This window comes from Gekko japonicus, unplaced genomic scaffold (genome assembly GCF_001447785.1).
Source record: "Gekko japonicus isolate JY-2015 unplaced genomic scaffold, Gekko_japonicus_V1.1 scaffold1267, whole genome shotgun sequence".
NCBI lineage: Eukaryota > Metazoa > Chordata > Lepidosauria > Squamata > Gekkonidae > Gekko > Gekko japonicus.
In genome coordinates this window covers 380,922-400,075 of record NW_015165275.1, presented here as the reverse complement: position 1 = coordinate 400,075, position 19,154 = coordinate 380,922, and the positions used below count along the sequence as shown (strand labels likewise).

General features: G+C 46.0%; 1 long non-coding RNA gene across 1 annotated transcript; it reads left to right on the top strand.

The window, feature by feature from the left end:
* The first annotated feature begins 11,049 nt into the window (after positions 1-11,049).
* On the top strand, positions 11,050-19,031 carry LOC107109596. Its single transcript, XR_001482484.1, has 3 exons — positions 11,050-11,119; positions 14,475-14,528; positions 18,796-19,031. It is a non-coding gene; the product is annotated as an uncharacterized LOC107109596 (long non-coding RNA).
* The last annotated feature ends 123 nt before the right edge of the window (positions 19,032-19,154 follow it).

The following is a 19,154-nucleotide window of genomic DNA, read 5'->3' as shown; positions in this document are numbered from 1 at the left end:
TCCAGTTCTGCCAGCGAGTTACCCGCAAAGCATTCAGTACAGAGATTGTGTACAAAAGGGCTGAATAAATAGTTTACAGGAAACAAAACTCACAATTCCTTGAGTTACTCATCCTTCTTATACCTGTGGAGGTATGCCAGGAAGTGGTTCCTCCATTTCATTTTCTCACTGCCCAGTATTGTTATTACTAAGGTGCTTTAGCTTAATTGAACATAATCAATTGCAAACCATAAAATTACTCAGGTTCGCAGCAGCTGAAGGTTTTTATAGGCCCTTGGGCTGAGTTTCCACCGGGCCCTACAATACTGCCAACTTCCCCCCCCCCACCCACCCATAGCTGCATTCTCTCATGACATCCATCTCTCCTTTTTTCCAATTATTGGTCTCATCTCCTAGAAATTCCACCTACAGTGAAGGGAGCAGAGTGGGTACGGTTGCCAAATTCGTGGAACTTTGGGGTAGAATCTGCGGAGGGCAGGGTTTGGGGAGGGCGGGGGCTTCAGTGGGGTATAATGCCATAGAGTCTGTGCTCTGAAACTGTCAGTGTCTCCAGGGGAACTGATCTCTATAGTCTGGAGATCAGTCATAATTCCGGGGGATCTCCAGGCCCCACCTGGAGGCTGGCAACCCTAAGAGTGTGGCTTTCTTGCAGTGGTAATCAGTGTGTGTGTGTGGATGGGTGGGTGAACTGCCCCTAGACCCCACAATTAGGGTTGCCAGGTCCTATCTGGCTGCCGATAGGGGGGCTCCAGGCTGCTGGTCAGGATCTTCTGGTGTGTGCCCTTAAAACCAGGGGTCATTTCCTGCAGGAGCGCACAGGAGCGGAGCTCCGGCAGTAAAGAGCCCAAGGGGCGGGCACTTGCAACAAGCCCCACCCCCTGCTCCCAGCAGCCCTCTGTCAAAGTAAGCCAGGTAAATTGCAGAGCCCCCCCGCCCCCTCCCCCGGTCCAAAACAGTCCAGTCCCCCAATAGCTAGCAATCCAAAACAGTCCAGTGGAGCCTCAGCGATGGGTGTTGCCTTCTTTTTTTTTGGGGGGTAAACAAATTTTATTTTTCTCAGGAATACAACGTATACAGTTAAAACATTTCATTCTATAAATTGTCTACCCCATTCCCAATTCCTCCCTTCCCTCCAATGGCTTCCCGCAATGCTTCCACCCCTGCTCCAAATTACTTCATATCATCAACTATGTCAATTTCTTATCATTACAATCTAAAGATAACATCATTTAACTTAATATTGATCTAAACATATCAAATTTTGTTTCACATCCCAGTTCTTTTCCAAATACACTTTAAAGTCACTCCATTCTTGAAAGAACGCGATGGGTGTTGCCTTCTGACACACTTCCGATGATGTCAGGGGGTGTGGCATAGGCAAATAAGTCATGCCAATGAGCTCCTGCACCTCTTTTTCTACAAAATGACCCCTGCTTAAAACCATAGAATTTGCCCCAAAACTAGAGTGTCAATCCCAATGTCGGCAACACGATGACGTCATTGTGACAGGGACATTGTGTGACTTCCGAAGACCAGGCAATTCCCTGGCCAGACCAAGGGTCTGGCAATCCCACCCACAATGCTGAGGACACCCAAAATATTGGTTCATATTGCCAAAGCTTACTGAATCAACAAGATGGTAACCACCCAGCCTTTCACATTTGACATTCAGGGCAGTGTCTTCCAGTCTCCCAGTTCCTAGCCTGACTCGCAAACCACTACACCACACCGGCTCCTGATACTTTTCTGGAGTCACTCAAAGAGGAGTAGAAGAAGCTGGAAACGCACGTCACAGCAACAGTTAGCACTTAAAGGGCTGCAACCCTATCTACGCTTACTTGAGAGTCAGACACATTGCCCTGAGTGAGACTAAGTTCTGACGCATAGGACAAGGCTGCATGAAGATACCCAGAGCATCTGTATAAGCAGGGGTCATTTCGTAGAAAAAGAGGTGCAGGAGCTCATTAGCACAACTCATTTGCATATGCCACACCCCCTGAAATCACCAGAAGTGTGTCAGAAGGCAACACCCACCGCTCAGGCTCCACTGGACTGTTTTGGAGGGCTAACTATTGGGGGGGGGGGAACGTGCAGATCTGTCCTCGCAGAGGAGGGAGAGCTTGTACCTGAATAAAACTTGGCCTTAAAGGTGCCACGGGACTGTTTTGGACTGGTGGGGGGGGCGAAGGGGTCTCTGAAGCTTACCTGGCTGCTTCTTGCTCTGACTGAGGGCTGCTGGGAGCAAGGGGTGGGGCTTGTTGCATGTGCCCGCCCCCTGGGCTCTTTACTACCGGAGCTCCGTTCCTGTGTGCTCCTGCAGGAAATGACCCCTGTGTATAAGGAAACAGCTGTATGACCTCATGAAAAACTGACACCCAAACTATTCCTGGCAAGTGTGCTGAAAGCATTTTCAGCTAGCAGGGGTCACTCAGGTTCCTTACTCTAAGCCTGGCACACAGCCCCCCACCTCCCACAGCAGAGCCTGCTAGAAAAGCACTGCAGGCTCAAGGTCTAACCGTGCTGCAAGGGAGGGAGGGAGAATGGGAGAGGGAAGGGGAGGAGAATCTGGTTATCAGACTGAGATGGCACAGTTCACCTCGCAATCAGAACGAAATCCCGGAAGGTATTGCGGTAATATTAGGAGGATGTGTCCTACTTGGAACACCCCCCAGGATAGTTCTTGCCCCACAGTCCCTTGTTTATTTAGTTATCGACTTCATTTATACCCTGCCTTTCTCCCCAGTTAGGAGTCAGACACACAGCAGCTATATACATCACAGCAGGTGGTATTCCAGAAGAGGCATTCCCTCCTATGTGAGATAGAAGGAATGCCTCTTCTAGATAGGATATAACCAAAAGGTTTTGTTTTTTTAAAAAAAGATTATTTCTGATTCATAGGGGGCACTTAAAAAAAAAGTCTTTTTGGCTGATCTTCAGTTAATCTAGAGAACTTTAGTGCAGTAATTTGCACGGGGAAACCCCAAGGCAGCTAGTTAGATATAGTAGTTTGATATTAGATTAAGTTTTGCTTTTAATGTTTTACTGATGTATTTTAACATCTTGGAATTTTGTAAAGGTTTACTTCTTTTTGTATGACTGGTAGAAGAGGACTGTAGAAATAAATTAAACTAAACAGTGCAGTAATAATGAGATTTACTGAAAGGGCAGGGTAAAACTGAAGGTGGCTGAGTGGAGATTCGAACTCAGCTCTCCCAGTTCCTAGTTCGACACTTCAACCCCCTGCACCACAGCGGTTCTTTTTTCTGCTTCCAGGAGACTGAACAAACAGGGGAACAAAGTCTTTACTCTGCTGGTCTTTCTTTAGAGCTTGCTAGCATCTGTCCTCTGATTTGAGCTACCACCAAGTTCATGGGGTCGTGAATCTCTAATCTTGCAACAAACATTTCCTAACACTGAAAACCTCTCTCAAACAAATTGTGTAGTTCCCCTTAAATTGCACATCTGAACAAAAGGCACAGGCAATGTTTTCCAACAGCTGAATCATCTTGTTCAAATAAATTCTCTAGATACACTGCCAGGGCTTTTAAAAATGAATTGCACAAATGGGGTTGTTGCAATCAACACTCTGGTGTTGACCCTGCTGTTAACTATAGTAAACTTCATGAATTCTTATTAATCATATTATGACCTTCAACAAAATAGAAGGCAGCATCTTATTGGAATTTGTGCACAGGTAAGCAGCTCATGGCTCCAAGAGCAGCATATACTGCAGCAGCACTATCATTGTGTGGTGCCGAGTAAGCAAATGAACTGTTCTCTGGCCCTTTCTCAGATTTCTGCATCCTTTTAAATTAAACCACATCAAAATTCAGAGCAAGAGATCAACAAGACAGCGTATCTGCAGAACTCAAACCATACAGCTTAACGTCACTAAATCGACATGTAGATTAATAACGCATGAAGTTTCCACCACCCAAACACTAGTTGCTGCATCCCCTGTAGCAGGAAGTAGGACACACGAGATTTTTCAATGTCAGGAATATACCCATGAGCAGTGTTCCCTCTAAACTGAGTTAGTGTGAGCTAGCTCACAGTTTTTTAGCCTCCGGCTCACACATGTTTGTCTTAGCTCAGGAAGGATGGCTCCAGAGCAAACTAATTTATGCAGTACCCAAATCGCTCACTCACAACTTTAATGCCAGTAGCTCACAAAATAGAATTTTTGTTCACAAGACTCTACAGCTTAGAGGGAGCATTGCCCATGAGCACCCTGCACTACTGTTTTAGTGCACTGGCATAAATCTGTGCATGGTTCACACTTGGATTGCTGGCCACATTTCACCTCTATCATTTCACTTCCTGTAAAGCACTGATAAGAATCCACATCTTTTCTCGCTGTTGCCTTCACACTCTGGTGATTCCAGCACCCCCCACAAAACTTAAAGATTTGATTTTGTTTTCTAATGAGCCAGTTTTGGTTCTGCACTGAGACACATCTGGCCCTAGAGCCATAGTATGTAGAAAACCCCTGTTGTTAATTGACAGCCAAAAATGCTTCCTTAATGGGCAATAATGAATACGAAGATGCCTTCTTTGCAATGAGTGTTGATGGGTTCTAATGGCTGGTGGCTATGAGATAATAATAAACCCTTCCTGCAGCACTGGGAGCTGCACAGACTGACAGTTGGAAGACAGCCAAAAGAGAAGACAGAACTTTTGCAGCTGGGTGATAAAGAAGAGATTCTTAGGGGGGATTCTGGGCTTAACCTTACAGCATACTGGATGGAACTGGAACTGCCTTGGTTAGCCTGAAGAGGAACTAGGGAGCATGACCCTGTTGATACTCTCTTGGACCTTCCAATGGCTTTTGACACCTTCAGCCATGATATCCTTCTGACCTGGTTGGCTGAGATGGATAGCAGGAGCACCACGTTCCCGTGATTCAAGTCCTGTCTGACCAACTCATAACAGAAGGGTTTCAATCTGTCCTCCATGCTGTTTATCATGGGCATGAAGCTACTAGGAGAGATTTTCTGAAGCTCAGGAGTGGGGCTATTAGTATTCTGGTGAATCAGGTGAGATGGTGGATGACTTATGGGCCAGATGGGAGCCGAAAACCTGATCCTCCATCCAGAAGCACTACCAATCAGAACAGAGTAGACAATATTGACCGTGATCGACAAATGGGATGACTCAGTATAAGGTGGCTTTGTGTGTTTATGAAGCATGATAATGGATACAGCAGGAGTTCCCAAAATGGCACCCACCACCTTTCCAGGTGGTACTCTTGCCCAGCGTGGCTTCTGATTGGCCACTGAAGATCTCCTTGGCTGTGTAGATTTTTAAAAAATTGCTTCAGCAGCAGCTGCTACTACAACACAAGGATATTCATCACATGACTGAAGGTAAGCTGTGTGTATGCAAGGAATTGTTTTCAACCCATATGTTCATTTTAGATGTCATGCTGTTAAGTAGAGCTTCTGCCTGAAATGTTGAAGAGTTACTGTTATAGCTATGCAGGACCTCAATCCCTGCAGGCTCAAGGGGCTCAAAAAGGCTGGGAATCTCTATGGCATCTGGTCAACCTGCAAATACATCTGGTCAACAACTGCCTGCACACGTGCTTTCCCTGTTGTGGCTCCCACATTTTCTTGATTGTATTGACTCAGTCCGGGTAATCCACCTTCAGCACCTGTGAGAAAGGCGGACTATAAAATAAATAAATGAATGAATGGAATGGAATGAAATGAAATGAAATGGCAGGACGTGCATTAGTTTCTTAGTATTTATGCGGTGGCTCAAGTGGTTAAGATGCTGAACTGCAGGCTGTGGAAGGTCGGTAGTTCAGCAGTTCGAGACCTGAGTGTGCCGCGTGATGGAGTGAGCTCCCGTCTCTCGTTCCAGCTCCTGCCAACCTAGCAGTTCGAAAGCAAGAAATTGGAAGTAGATAAATAGGTACTGCTTCCATGAGAAGGTAACAGCGTTCCGTGCACCTTGGTGTTTAGTCATGCCGGCCACATGACCACGGAAACGTCTTCGGACAGCGCTGGCTCTTCGGCTTTGAAACGGAGATGAGCACAGCAACCCTAGAGTCGGACTCGACTGGCTTTCAAGCAAGGGAACCTTTACCTTTACCTTATTGACAGGAATGTGCACTAATTAACAATGCATCCAGCAGAGATTTAACTTCGACAGAAGTGGAAAAGGGGGCTGAAATCAAAAGAACTGCAGATTTAGTATACTAGTACTAGAATTAGGCATCTCCCAAAGGCAAAATAGGAGCACAAAACTGATCCCAAAAAATAGCAGCTGTCCCTGGCAAGTAGTAGTCATAAAATTTTATTGCAGATGGCCAAAGGCTCTTACATTCCTTAGTTTAATTAAGAATATGTGGAAACAAAGATTAACAAAAGAGAGGGAGAAAACACAACAATACAAATAGATTAGATAAGAGGAAGCAAAATGAAGATATGCTGGACAAAAAACACAAATCAAACTGCCATGAATTCGGACTCGAGCACAGTTTTAGCTTGGATTTTCATTGCAACCAATGCATACAATGAGATCATGTGGGTGAAGATGCAGGTCGATCGCAGCTAGAAGAAAAATAATGCCCTCTGCTGCTGAAGCCAGGTCAAGGCTGGCTCAAATTATTGCAGAAATTTCGATCTAGTATTCAGATAGAGATGATGGGATGTGACAGACTACATTTTAAATGCCGTTTTTCTAATGCAGCAAAATCAGAGGAGGGAGGTGACAAGTTAACTCTGCTCTAGAATATTGAGCTTCAGTAACAGGCTACTCCTTTTCTCTGATTGGCTAGCGACAGCCGAGGAATACTATATAGTCAGTCAGGCAGTCAGAGAGGCAGTCCAATGGCAATTACTGTTCAGTAAACTAAGAATTCAGCTACAAGAGTGGATGTCTGAAAAGTCTGACTAAAAGTCTGTCACACAGATTCACCTTTTGAATAAAGGGAGAGACTCCTGATCTTAACTTTGTTAAACATAACTTGAGAGAGAATTCCATCTAAGAATTCAGAGTCTAGTATCAGCTTAAGCTGAATTACATTTTCACACAGATGCCAAGAACTGGGGTTTGAGATTTTGGCAAACAGTGACTGGGTAGCAGGCTGAAGCTCCCAAATAGGCCAAAAAGGAATTGGATTATATTGTCAGGGAAGAAATATAAGTCCTGTCCAGTTATACAGGGAATTGGCACTGAGGCAGTCCCTGGTCTGTTGTGAAAAGAAATGGTTATAGACTACTCAGGGGAAAGAAGACACACTGTCATTTCAGAAAAGGGGAAAGAATTTGATACACTAAAAGACTGATCTTTCCAGAAAACCTGAACTGTTATCAGGAAACTATATGCAGAAATATTGTAACCGAAACCAAAGTACTTAGTCAACCATCTTTCACTGATAAGAACCATGCATTTGTGAAAATAAGCTGCTACAACACCATCTTGTCTGCCAATTGAAAAACATACCAACAACGTTTCCTTCAGCCTTTCCAGCTCTTGACTACTCCATATTAAATAAAATCTTTATTATTGTTCACTGTTACGGAGTCTCCAATGCCATTTCAAGGGATCTAAAAAGAGGGCTCCTATTTTCTCTTGGGCTGGGCAAAAGCCTAATTAGACTCTGTCACAGATTTATAAAGCCGCAAATATTATCACGCTACTGGGGGCCAGCTCAGTAACGGAAGGGAATGAAGAATTTTGGTGGGAAAAATCTGTCCCAGAGTGGGGAGAGTAATAGGGGTCTGTCATATGGGACAAACCATGAGCAAGGTCCTCTAAATTCTAGGGCTCCACAGGGAAATAGGCGCTGGACAACAGGTTTTCAGGTGTACTGAAAAAAATTGTGGTGTATGCACTGAGTATGGGGAGGGGGGAGATGTGACTTTAGCGTATTTAAACTAAGTTAACACAGCATTTCGCTTGCTAGGCTCTGCATAATAAAATGTACATTCCAAGAAGGACAAAAAACAGAAGTTCCCCTAAAGCATGCCACACACATGAATGTCACAATCATCAAAGTACTATAAACTCCTCTACATGAGGATATAGTTCCCTGAAACTGCTCCAATCTATTTTAAGATGAATTGCATAAACCCTGATGTTGCGACAGAACTGCAAAATAGAAAAATAGTTCTATCAAACATAGAGTTAAGTATAATACTAAATGGCTCAAAATCCCTGTTAATCACATTAAACCTTCTGTGAAACACTAGCAATTTTCAATGATAATCTAAGTAGATAATAATTACATGCTGCCAAGTTGCAACTGACTTATGGCAACCAGTCATGGGGTTTTCAAGGCAAGAGATGAACAGAATAGTTGCTGTTCCAGGTCATATTCGGGATGGTGCGGCTTGGCCAGTCTTATACGGCCCCGTTTAAATTGACCACTCACACACAGTTTCTTTGGAAATTAAGTGGATAAAATTGGCCACAACTTTATTGATTACAGCTGTTATAGGCATTGGCACAGCATGGGTCCGCCGGATCCGACCCGTCATCCGGCATGGATAGAGACTGCGGGATGGCAGGTTGCCTGGCGGTGAGGGCAGCCGCTGTGAGTCCTTGCGTTTGCTTACTCCCTTCAGCCCTCACGCCAAGACCCTTACAGGGGTCCCCACCTCTGGAAATGGCACACAGGCCGATTTCCGCCAAACGGATCAGGCCCCATGCTGTCACCGCCAAGAGTTGTGACGGACTGTGTACCCTGAAACTAAAACTGCAAACTAACAACAAACAAACCAAGAATGACCCTCTACCTCCAGTACCAGCACCCAGCCTGCTATGTCCTTCCCCCAAGAGGCCCAAAAAATCAGGGAGGGATGGGCCGGCAAGCAGCTCCCAGTCGCCGATGGTTGAAAAGGGGGGGGGGGACAGCGAGCGGCCAGGCCTACCTATAACCAGGCCCCTCCCTCCGGCCACCCTGCTGCCAGGCCATTGGCCTGGGGAGGGATGGGAGGTGCCTACTTTCCAGCTGCTCGCCCGGCCCCACCCACCTCCGACCCGGTGACTGGCCAGCTTACTCCCTTCAGCCCTCACGCCAAGACCCTTACAGGGGTCCCCACCTCTGGAAATGGCACACAGGCCGATTTCCGCCAAACGGATCAGGCCCCATGCTGTCACCGCCAAGAGTTGTGACGGACTGTGTACCCTGAAACTAAAACTGCAAACTAACAACAAACAAACCAAGAATGACCCTCTACCTCCAGTACCAGCACCCAGCCTGCTATGTCCTTCCCCCAAGGGCCGGCAAGCAGCTCCCAGTCGCCGATGGTTGAAAAGGGGGGGGGGACAGCGAGCGGCCAGGCCTACCTATAACCAGGCCCCTCCCTCCGGCCACCCTGCTGCCAGGCCATTGGCCTGGGGAGGGATGGGAGGTGCCTACTTTCCAGCTGCTCGCCCGGCCCCACCCACCTCCGACCCGGTGACTGGCCAGCCTCCTCCTCCCTTGCCCGGCCCCACAAATGGCGGACCTCGCTTACCCGGGCCCTTTCTGCTTTGTGTTGCCTTCCTCTGCATAGCAGCGCAGGTCTTCCTTCATTGTCCTCCATCCAAGTACTGACCAGGGCCAATGCGGCTTCTATTCCAAGCTCTGACAAGCTCAGAGCTAGATACAGGTGGGTAGCCATGTTGGTTTGAAGCAGAAGAACAAAGTTTGAGTTCAGTGGCATGGTATGTGTGGTACTATGAGCATAAGAATGTAAGAAGAGCCCTGCTGGATTAGACCAAAGGTTCATTTAGTCCACTGTCCTATTTCACACAGTGGCCACGGAGTTGCCCTGAAGAACAAATAAACAGAGCAAAGGGGTCAAGGCACTTCCCTGATGTTAGCTCCCAGCACTAGTCTTCAAAGGTTTTCAAACTCTGGATGTGGAGGTTCCCTTGAGTCATCTAGTATGGCAGGGCTATTTTTGGGCAGGAACGCACAGGAACGGAGTTCCGGCTGGCTCCGGAGTTCGCCACGCCCAGCAGGAACTCATTAGCATAATAGGCCACACCCAACAGCAGGAACTCATTAGGATTAGCTACATTAGGGGTGTGTGGCCTAACAGGCAAAGGAGTTCCTGCTACAAGAAAAGCCCTGGGTTTTGACAACAAACAAGGTCAACAGAATAAGAAGCAAAAGGTGTGTGTGGCTGGATAACCACACTTCTGGTAACATGGGGGTGCGGCCTAATGTGGTAATGAGCTGTGCTGTCAGGGATGTAGACTAATATGCTAATGAGTTCCTGCTGTTGGGTGTGGCCTATTATGCTAATGAGTTCCTGCTGGGCTTTTTTTACAAAAAGAGCCCTGATTATGTGCCATTTCTTAAACAAAGGACTCACACCAATCAGTGTTTGGGCTGAAGAAACCTGCAACTCAGTAGCATCTTCTTCTTCCCAAACCAAGACATTGATCAATTTGTTAATTATCATTTATGCTAAGTTGTATATGTTCAGTAATGCAAACAGGCTTTCTTATACTAGCTCTTTGTTGATCTCCTGCTCTCAGTTTTGTCACAGTTTGGCTCTTAAATGGTAAAAGGCTGCTGACCACTGCTATGGAACATTTTTGTTGCTTACGGGTCTAAATTTACACTTTTCAATTTATACGTGATTTTCGGGGTCTTCTCATACATATAGAAAGGATTTTTTAAAATCCCAGTACAGTTGAATGCCTCACTTAATCCTGTGTAAGGAATGTTGTTATGTTATAGCAAGTGGTCAGTGAACTATCTCCGTGACCTCCAGTTCTGCTTCATAAATTAAAATTGTAGAGAGTTCCGTGGAACACCAGGGAGATACAAATATTCTTGGATCCTGGCTTAACAAAGAGAGCATTGGGGCCTGCCCAGGACCATCCCCTACAGCCTCTAGGACCAAAGCCAGTCCTTGCATTCCAATCGTCTAAAGGCGATGAGCTTTAGCCCAGAGCTTTTGATAGGCTGGCTTTAGACCTCCTATTCTTTGGCTCTTAGGTTTGCTTGTTCCATAACCTTTGTGTCTTATGGATTTGCTGGCATTTCCTGGTGAGTTCCATGGAACTGGGACTTGGCTCCTTTTCACTATAAAAGTGAATGAGTAGCTGAGAGTGATACGAAGAGTGGGGCAGAGCCTCACTTTGTCAATTCGAGACTGGGCTACCAAAGGTAAGAGATTATTGCCGTCTGGTACTATTCAGCTATGCTTGCTGAGCCAAACTCTGATCATATGTGCCCTCTGAGCCAAGCAACTATCCACCTAAACTCCATTTAATGATCAGAGGCAGAGATCCTGCAAATATTCCCTGCAGTGGAAAGCAAACCTAGCTCTTTAGCTATGATTTCTGTCCCTTTTGCTTTGCAAGGGCCATAACCTCCTTCCTTTCCTTGTTTCTCACATCAGCTCCTTTGTCCAGTTTGGCCCAAGCTTGTCAGGGTTTGGGAGACAAGCAGAGTCAGCTGCAGTCAGTACTTGGATGGGAGACCACCGAAGAAGACTGAGGCTGCTACGCAGAGGAAGGGAGTGGCAAACCACCTCTGCTCATCTCTTGCCTGGAATGCCCTGTGGAAGGAATTGCCATCAGTCGGTTGCCACTCAGTGGCATCTTCTTCCCAACCCAAGATCTCAGAAATTAACAGTGCAATCCTATGCAAAATTACTGCAGTCTAAAACCACTGATTCCAATCAGCTTAAATTGGAGTAACTCTGCATCAGATTGCACTGTCAGCTGGCTTGGAGCAGAGTGCCGTTTATCTGATTCTCTAGAATCCCACACCATTGCTTTCCAGTTATTTTTTGAGTGCCCTATCCAAAAGCAAAAGATTCAAATCTTTACAACCCTAAATGTCCTCTAGCATGCAAGGAAATCCATTCTTCCACATCATCCTCTATACTCACCTCTCTGCATCAGATTGCACTGTCAGCTGGCTCGGAGCAGAGTGCCAGCCCTATCCAAAACCAAAAGATTCAAATCTTTACAACCCTAAATGTCCTCTAGCATGCAAGGAAATCCATTCTTCCACATCATCCTCTATCCAAAGAGGTTCTGCTTCAATTGCCCCAGCTTTATCTCTGAGTATAAGAAAGAGCTCAGCTTCCGATATGATGGGATTTGCAACTAAGAATGATGTCCCTGGGTTCCCTTAGGAGAAAGTTCACTTGAATTTAAGAAAGGTGATTAAAAAAAAACTTTATTTTTTAAAATGGCTCTGGAGACAACAGGTAGACACTGTGTTTATGGTGGTTATATTTTTTGCATTGTATTTTATATTGCTATAGCTTGATCACTTAATGTGTTTATTTGATCTGGACGTATTGTGATTCCATTATGCTGTGGTCTGCTTTAATTGCATGTTCTGTGATTTTATGACAGCTTCCTATTTGGCCAGGAAAAACTGCACACCAATTTTTTTTTGGGGGGGGGGCTCAAATAATAAGGGAGTTGGAACCATTTGAGAGAAGCTTTGCTTTTTGGTGAAACGTATACAAATGAAGCGGCCTCCAACTAAGTCAGACCCTCGCATTGCCTACTCTGACTGGGAGTAGCCTAGATCCACAGTCCATGGCAGGCTTTCACACCAGGACCACCCACTCTCTGGATACATGCAGCTGCCTTATACTGAATCAGACCCCTGGCTCCATCAAAGTCAGTATTGTCTACTCAGACTGGCAGCAGCTCTCCGGGGTCTCATATCACCTGCTGCCAGGATCTAACTGGAGACGCCAGGGTTCACACCTGGGACTTCCTGCACATATATCAGATGCCTTGTCACTGAGCCACAATCAGAGGTTTCTTGCTCACATCTGGCCAAACCGACTTTGAAATGGTACAAAATCCTGGGAAACTTCTTTACAAAGTCCCACCCCCCCTAAAAACCAGTATCTGTTTCTAGCCCTGTATAAATGTAGCAAGACCTGCAACAGGATTCTGGCTGATTTCTTTTCCCAGGACAGAGAAGCCAAGCTTGTAGGACAAAACCAGGATCAAACTGCTTTGTATCTAATCTGAAGTCTTGATCGTGGTGTCTGTGTAGCAGGTGCTGCTTAAAGAGGTTTTTTATCACCTCTAACTTGAGCTCTATGAGTCCTTTCACCCAGCCCGTGGCCTTTGATATCCTGCCGGATTCCAAATGAGCTTTAAAAATAATGGATCCATATTTTCTCTCATCAGGCCCGTAGCCAGGAATTTTGGGGGGGCGGGTAAGGTGCACTAATTTAATGAATGGATCTAATTAAATTCTCTGCAGCCTTCCCATCATCTTTTGCCTGCAAAAGCAAAACCCTCCCCACCCAGCCACAAAGGAACAGAGCCTTTCCTCCTTTCCGCACCCCCCCATCCCTTGCTTGGCCTCTCCAGCAAGCAGTTTGGCGGTTTTAATCCTTTCAGTGCTGTGGACAAAGGAAAAATGTGTCCTGTCCTCTCCCAGGAGGGAGCTCCTCGCCTCCTCCCCTGCCACCCTGCCACCCTGGCTCCCCTCCGTCCCTTCCCCTTCCGGAGCACCAGCGGGCACCTGGCCACGCTCGCCTTGCCCAGCACAGCTGCCGCGGGAGCCTCAGAAGCAGCCATGAGCCGGGCAACCTTGCCGTCTTCTCCAGCTGCCACATCTGGAGTGTGACGGCAAAGGGGTTGGGAATTTTGGGGGGGGGCATTTTGATAGTGGTGCCCCTGGTGTGATAGGGGGCACCACCTGCTGTGTCCCCGGCTGCCTACGGCCCTGTCTGTCACTTTCTCATGGTGAGAAAACCTTCCTTCTGTAAAGGCATAAAGCTTCTTTCTGCCAAAAACAGCACTTTGTTCTGAAATGTCCATATCAGTTGACACGCCAAGGGGGTCCTAGACGCTTGTGCAAACATTAAGGTGTTCTCTCCTTGTCATAGCCCACCCTCCCTTTCTGGTGTGTCCATAAACCAGCCTGATTCATTCACGCTTCAATGCATCCAATGAAGTGAGCTCTGAGTCATGTAAATAAACATTGTCCATCCCTAAAGGGCCATTGGCCTCCTGTTTCATCTTCTCACCCTGGCTTCCTCAACTTTTTGGGAAAAAATATATAAAATATTTTTAGACCTTCTAAAAACTAATATCCCGTTAATTCCTGAAACATATCTACTTAACGTGATACCGGACACAATAAAAGAACACAACCATATAATTACCTATATTTTAACAGCGGCAAGAATATTGATAGCAAAGCGTTGGAAAACTAATAGTATACCATCTATAAAAGAACTTAAGTATAAAATCCTGGAAGTTGCAGAAATGGACAAATTAAACATAGAGTTACAAAATAAATCGGAAGAACTTTTCTGGGACAGGTGGAGAATAATTTACGACTGGCTGAAGAGAAAGAAGATAGTTTGAATATGAATTTAGGCTAGTTAGAAGAGGACAATGTTATAGAAGAGAGAAAAATGTTATCTTATGAAATGTATAAGAGTGGTACGAATATGTGGAATGAAAAATGGAAACAAATTGAAAAATAAATTTATTAAAAAAACAAAAAAACCCTCCTTGTTTTGCAGCCATGGCGATGCTGAGGGCCCTGCTCCTCTTGACTGGGTTGGTGCTGCTGAGCGGTGAGTGAATCTTCAGGTCCTCCTTCGCTCTCCAGTGAGCTTGTGGCTTCATACTTCCCTGCCGGGAAATCTCCCCATATTCTTTACACTCTCCAAAAGATAAGCCCTTATGTCCACACAACGTGAGCTCCCGCCTTTAAAAAGTTGTATAAATATTTGCATTCCCTTATTTCAGTTAGTCCAGAAAGAAACAGATCAATATTCTACACGAATTAGCAAAGAACGCAATGCATATGCAACATTGCAAGGACCAAAGTCAGATATTTCTATCGCTACACAATGAAAAAACAGCACTTAGAAAGGAACGAATTAGCTCTATCCCCCCCCCCTTTTGATGTGACCATGAAATTGGATACAAGCAGCCCTCCCTTTCCCCGCAACAATTCTACTTGGATCCAAATAATGCCTTTGTTTAATCGCTGAGAATTTCACAAACATTGTGCAATAGTTCATTTGCTTCAACTATTTAGCAATCGCATGTTTCACTGCAGCCACGGGAACCACCTGCTTTGCACAATCCTGAGCAGACCAACAAGATTTCTGGGGTACCTGACAAAGGGAGCTTTGGCCCTTGAAAGCTCATACCCCAAACATTTTGTTGATCTCCCAGGTGCTACTGGGCTGGAATCTAGCTGTTCTACTGCGGACCAACATGGCTACCCCCTGAAACAGTCTTAAGCACAGTCGAAAAGGTAAAGGTTTCCTTTGCTCCAAAGCCAGTCAAATCCTACTCTAGGGGGTGGTGCCCATCTCCGTTTCCAAGCCAAAGAGCCAGCGCTATCCAAAGACGTCTCCGTGGTCACGTGGCCGGCATGACTAGATGCTGAGGCGCACGGAACGCTGTTACCTTCCCACCAAAGCAGTGCCTATTTATCTGCTTGCAATTTCTTGCTTTCGAACTGCTAGGTTGGCAGGATCTGGGACCAGAGACGGGAGCTCACTCCGTCACGTGGCACTCGGGTCTTGAACTGCCACGCTACAGACCTTTCAGTCTGCAGCTCAGCGTCTTAACCTCTGAGCCACCGTGGCCTCTAATGGCAGACTTACACTCATCTAAACCCACTGACCTCAGTGGAGGTGTAAGTCTGCTTTGGATTGCATTGGTAGTACAGCAGCGACTGAGCTCTAGCAGCAAGGGCTGAATGCACAGTAATGATGGCTGCTTCTTTACAGAGGGTGGAAATGAGAGGGACTGAGGCTCCAGGCTCAAGGACACTGTCCTGTGAGTAAGCCTCACTGAGAGCTCTGGAGGGCCTTGCATTCAGCAGACCAACATTTGCTGGTTGTCCCCGACCCAAAGGACATCTGCTTAGTTTCAATCAGGGCCAGGGCTTTTTCTGTCCTGGTCCCAGCCTGATAGAACATGCTCCCACCAGGGATCAGGACCCTGTGGGACCTATTTCAGTTCTGCAGGGCCTGTAAAACGCAGCTGTTTTGGCAGGCCTTTGGTGCCCAATTATTCCATCTACTGGCCTCCCTTGCTGAACCTTCCATCTTTGAATGGCTCATCAGATGAAGACCGTCTGGCCTACGGCCTAGTGCAGTGGTGGCAAACCTATGGCACAGATGCCAGAGGTGGCACTCAGAGCCCTCTCTGTGGGCACACGTGCCATCACCCCAGCCAGGCCCAGACCACCATTAAAGTGTCGAATTCTCTGCCAAATAATTTTAAGTAAATGAAAGCATTTGGGATTGCTTTACTTACTTTGTTTGGATCATCTTAAGTTAATGTATGGGTTGTTTTTTCTAAAGTAAAACCTCAGTATTCAGGTTAAATTGCCGTGTTGGCACTTTGCGATAAATAAGTGGGTTTTGGGTCGCAGTTTGGGCACTTGGCCTCTAAAAGGTTCGACATCACTGGCCTAGCGGCTCCAGTTTTTGAGGTTATTATGCTAAACTGCAGTGCTATCTGTCTTTAGTTTGTAGCTTATTTTTAATTGTGAAATATACTAGTTCACATTTATGTATATTGTGAAATATTTATTGTGAAATGTTTTAACTTCTGTTGTGGATTCTTTGCTGTCATCCACTCTGAGCCCACTTGTGGGAAGGGCGGAATACAAGCCAAAAATAAAAAAATAAAAAATAAAAACAGGGACTTAAAAAAGAAATAAAAACAGGCCAGTTTGGTGTAGTAGTTAAGTGTGCGGACTCTAACTTGGGAGAACCGGCCAGACACATGACTTTCACCTTTTGAGGCCTCACAAACATCTTTGTCAGGTGTCTTTAGATCTTGCTGCTTAACCTTCCTCTTCCTGGTCCATTATTCACTTGGTTATCTTTAGAGTTGCCAAGTCGACTTACCCGCAAAGCGGGGGGATTCCTGGCTCCGTCGGGAGTCTCCCCGTGCGTGCCACAATGACGTCACCGGAAAGTGACGTCATCGCGTCGCCCACGATGGGGGCAGGGGCACAGTGACTCGAGGGAAAACCATAGAGTTTTCCCTCGATTCACAGAGTGTCCCCCCCACAACGTGGCCAGCGTGATGATATCTTGCTGCTTAAGTAAGTAATATAGCCATTTTTATCACATTGTAAGTTAAAAAAATATTTGATTATTCATATTCAATATTCTTTTTATCTCTTTTCTCTACAGCCTTTCTCTTCCTAGTCCAATATTCACTTATTGGTTATCTTATTGCAATATGTATTTAAGTTATGTGTACCTCAATATTGTTTGACCTCTGAAGAAGCCCCCAATAGGGCAGAAACGTGTCAGGTCATGTGTATTGGCCCTTGTGGTTAGGCTATAGTTTTTTGCCAGCATTGAAGAGTAGGTTGATTTTTGTATTTTGATGGGTATTGAGTTGCTTTTCATTTCTTCTATATCTTGCCATTTCGGGGGAATTTCCGATATTAAAATTCTCACTAAAGGGGATAACTGTGTGGCCTCATAATATAAAAGAAGAAGATCAGGAAAGTCCAGGCCACCCGACTTGTCCTTGAAGAGGAAAGTGCGGTATCCTGTTTAAAGTCCCATGCTTCACATCCATAGTTTCTGCTACTGAATAGGATTTCTCAGCTTCAGGAACTCCATGTTGCATGTATAGCTCCTCTCTTAATGGGATTCTTCCTAGTTTTTACTGCATCGTTTCCTAATTTCTTTCATTCGGATTTTGCATTTCTTATGACGTTCCTTATACTCTTTTTTTATCGCATGGTTTTCTTGTATTCCAGTCTTATTACTACGTTTATTATAACCTTCTTACTCTTCCTATTGCATTACTAAATTTTGTCATCTGCCTTGTGTCTAGGGGTGCCAAGCCCCTAGTTGGGTCAGGAGAGCCCCCGCCCTGAGCTCCCTTTTCCTGCTACCACTTTGAAGGCCGGGAGGGGAGTAAAAAAAAACCCTCATTGGCATTATGAGTGCGATGACATCACTTCTGGCAATTCCTGGAGCTACTGCCATCAAGTCTGGGTTTTCCTCAGAAGTGACATCATCACATGTGCAATGCTGCGCCGCCCCACCCCCCAGCACTTGAGTCAGCCTGGCCACCCTTCTCGAGCCTGTGAGAAAGCCAGACTATAAATAAAGCACATTAGCAAGAGTCAGGGGTAGTTTTGTAGAAAAAGAGCTAGGGGAACTCATTAGCATAACTCATTAGCATATGCCACACCCCCTGACATCAGGGGCCCGGCGGTAGACCTGCAAGGCCGGCGGGAGTGCGAGGAAGCCCCGCCAAGGCCCTCCCTGGCCCCAGGCAGGCAGGGGTGGGGAGAGGCAGGGAGGAAGCAACTTACCCTCCCTCTTCTCCTGCCTCTTCCTGGCTGAATGAGGGCTGGAAGCAAGCGGCCGGACGCAAGGGGCGGGGCTTCGTCGTGTGCCCCGCCCCCTCGCACCTCACCCAGGGGAACTGCGATCCTCCGCGATCCGCCCCGAAATGACCTCTGACAAGAGTGCAGATACACACCCAGAACTTTACACGTGTGTATGCTCCCAAGCTGCACTTTCCCCTCCCAGCTGAGAAAATGGGGAGCGAATGCTAGATGCAGAATCGCCCACTGATTAGACATTGATTAGACATTGATTCTTTTCTATATAATCTCCTTTCTCCCCGTATAGCTCCCCCTATATACGCTCAGGGGGAATGGTGGGAAATGGTGTCTCTCTTCATTTTGGTATTGGTTAGGCTTCTTTAGTGGGTCTAATGATAGGGCGTTTTGGAGGTCATTAATTCATAGGGTTGCCATAAGTTGGAAGCCATTTGAGAGCACATCACACACACACACACACACATTCTTATTTCTTTTTGTTTTGGTCTCCGCAGGTCATTGCAGAGCAGGATTCTACGGTCGAGAATTCATCACTGCTCTCATGGAGAATTATGACCCAAAACACTCCCCTCCTTCAAGCTTCCAGCTGTTCATCACCAGTGACCACGAGTCTACCAGAGTCAATGTGAGAATGAACAAATCTCCAAACCGGAAAAGTTATTCACTTACAAAGGGGGAAATGTTGCCTGTGGAGATCCCAGAGTCTGCAGAAGTGAGAGGCAGCAGCACATCCGACCATTCCATTCTGATTCAAGCAGAAAATGACATTTCTGTTGTCCTAGTGTACAGAAAGTTATATTCTGTGGGAACCATGACAGTGTACCCAGCACAAGAGCTTGGCACGGTATATTAC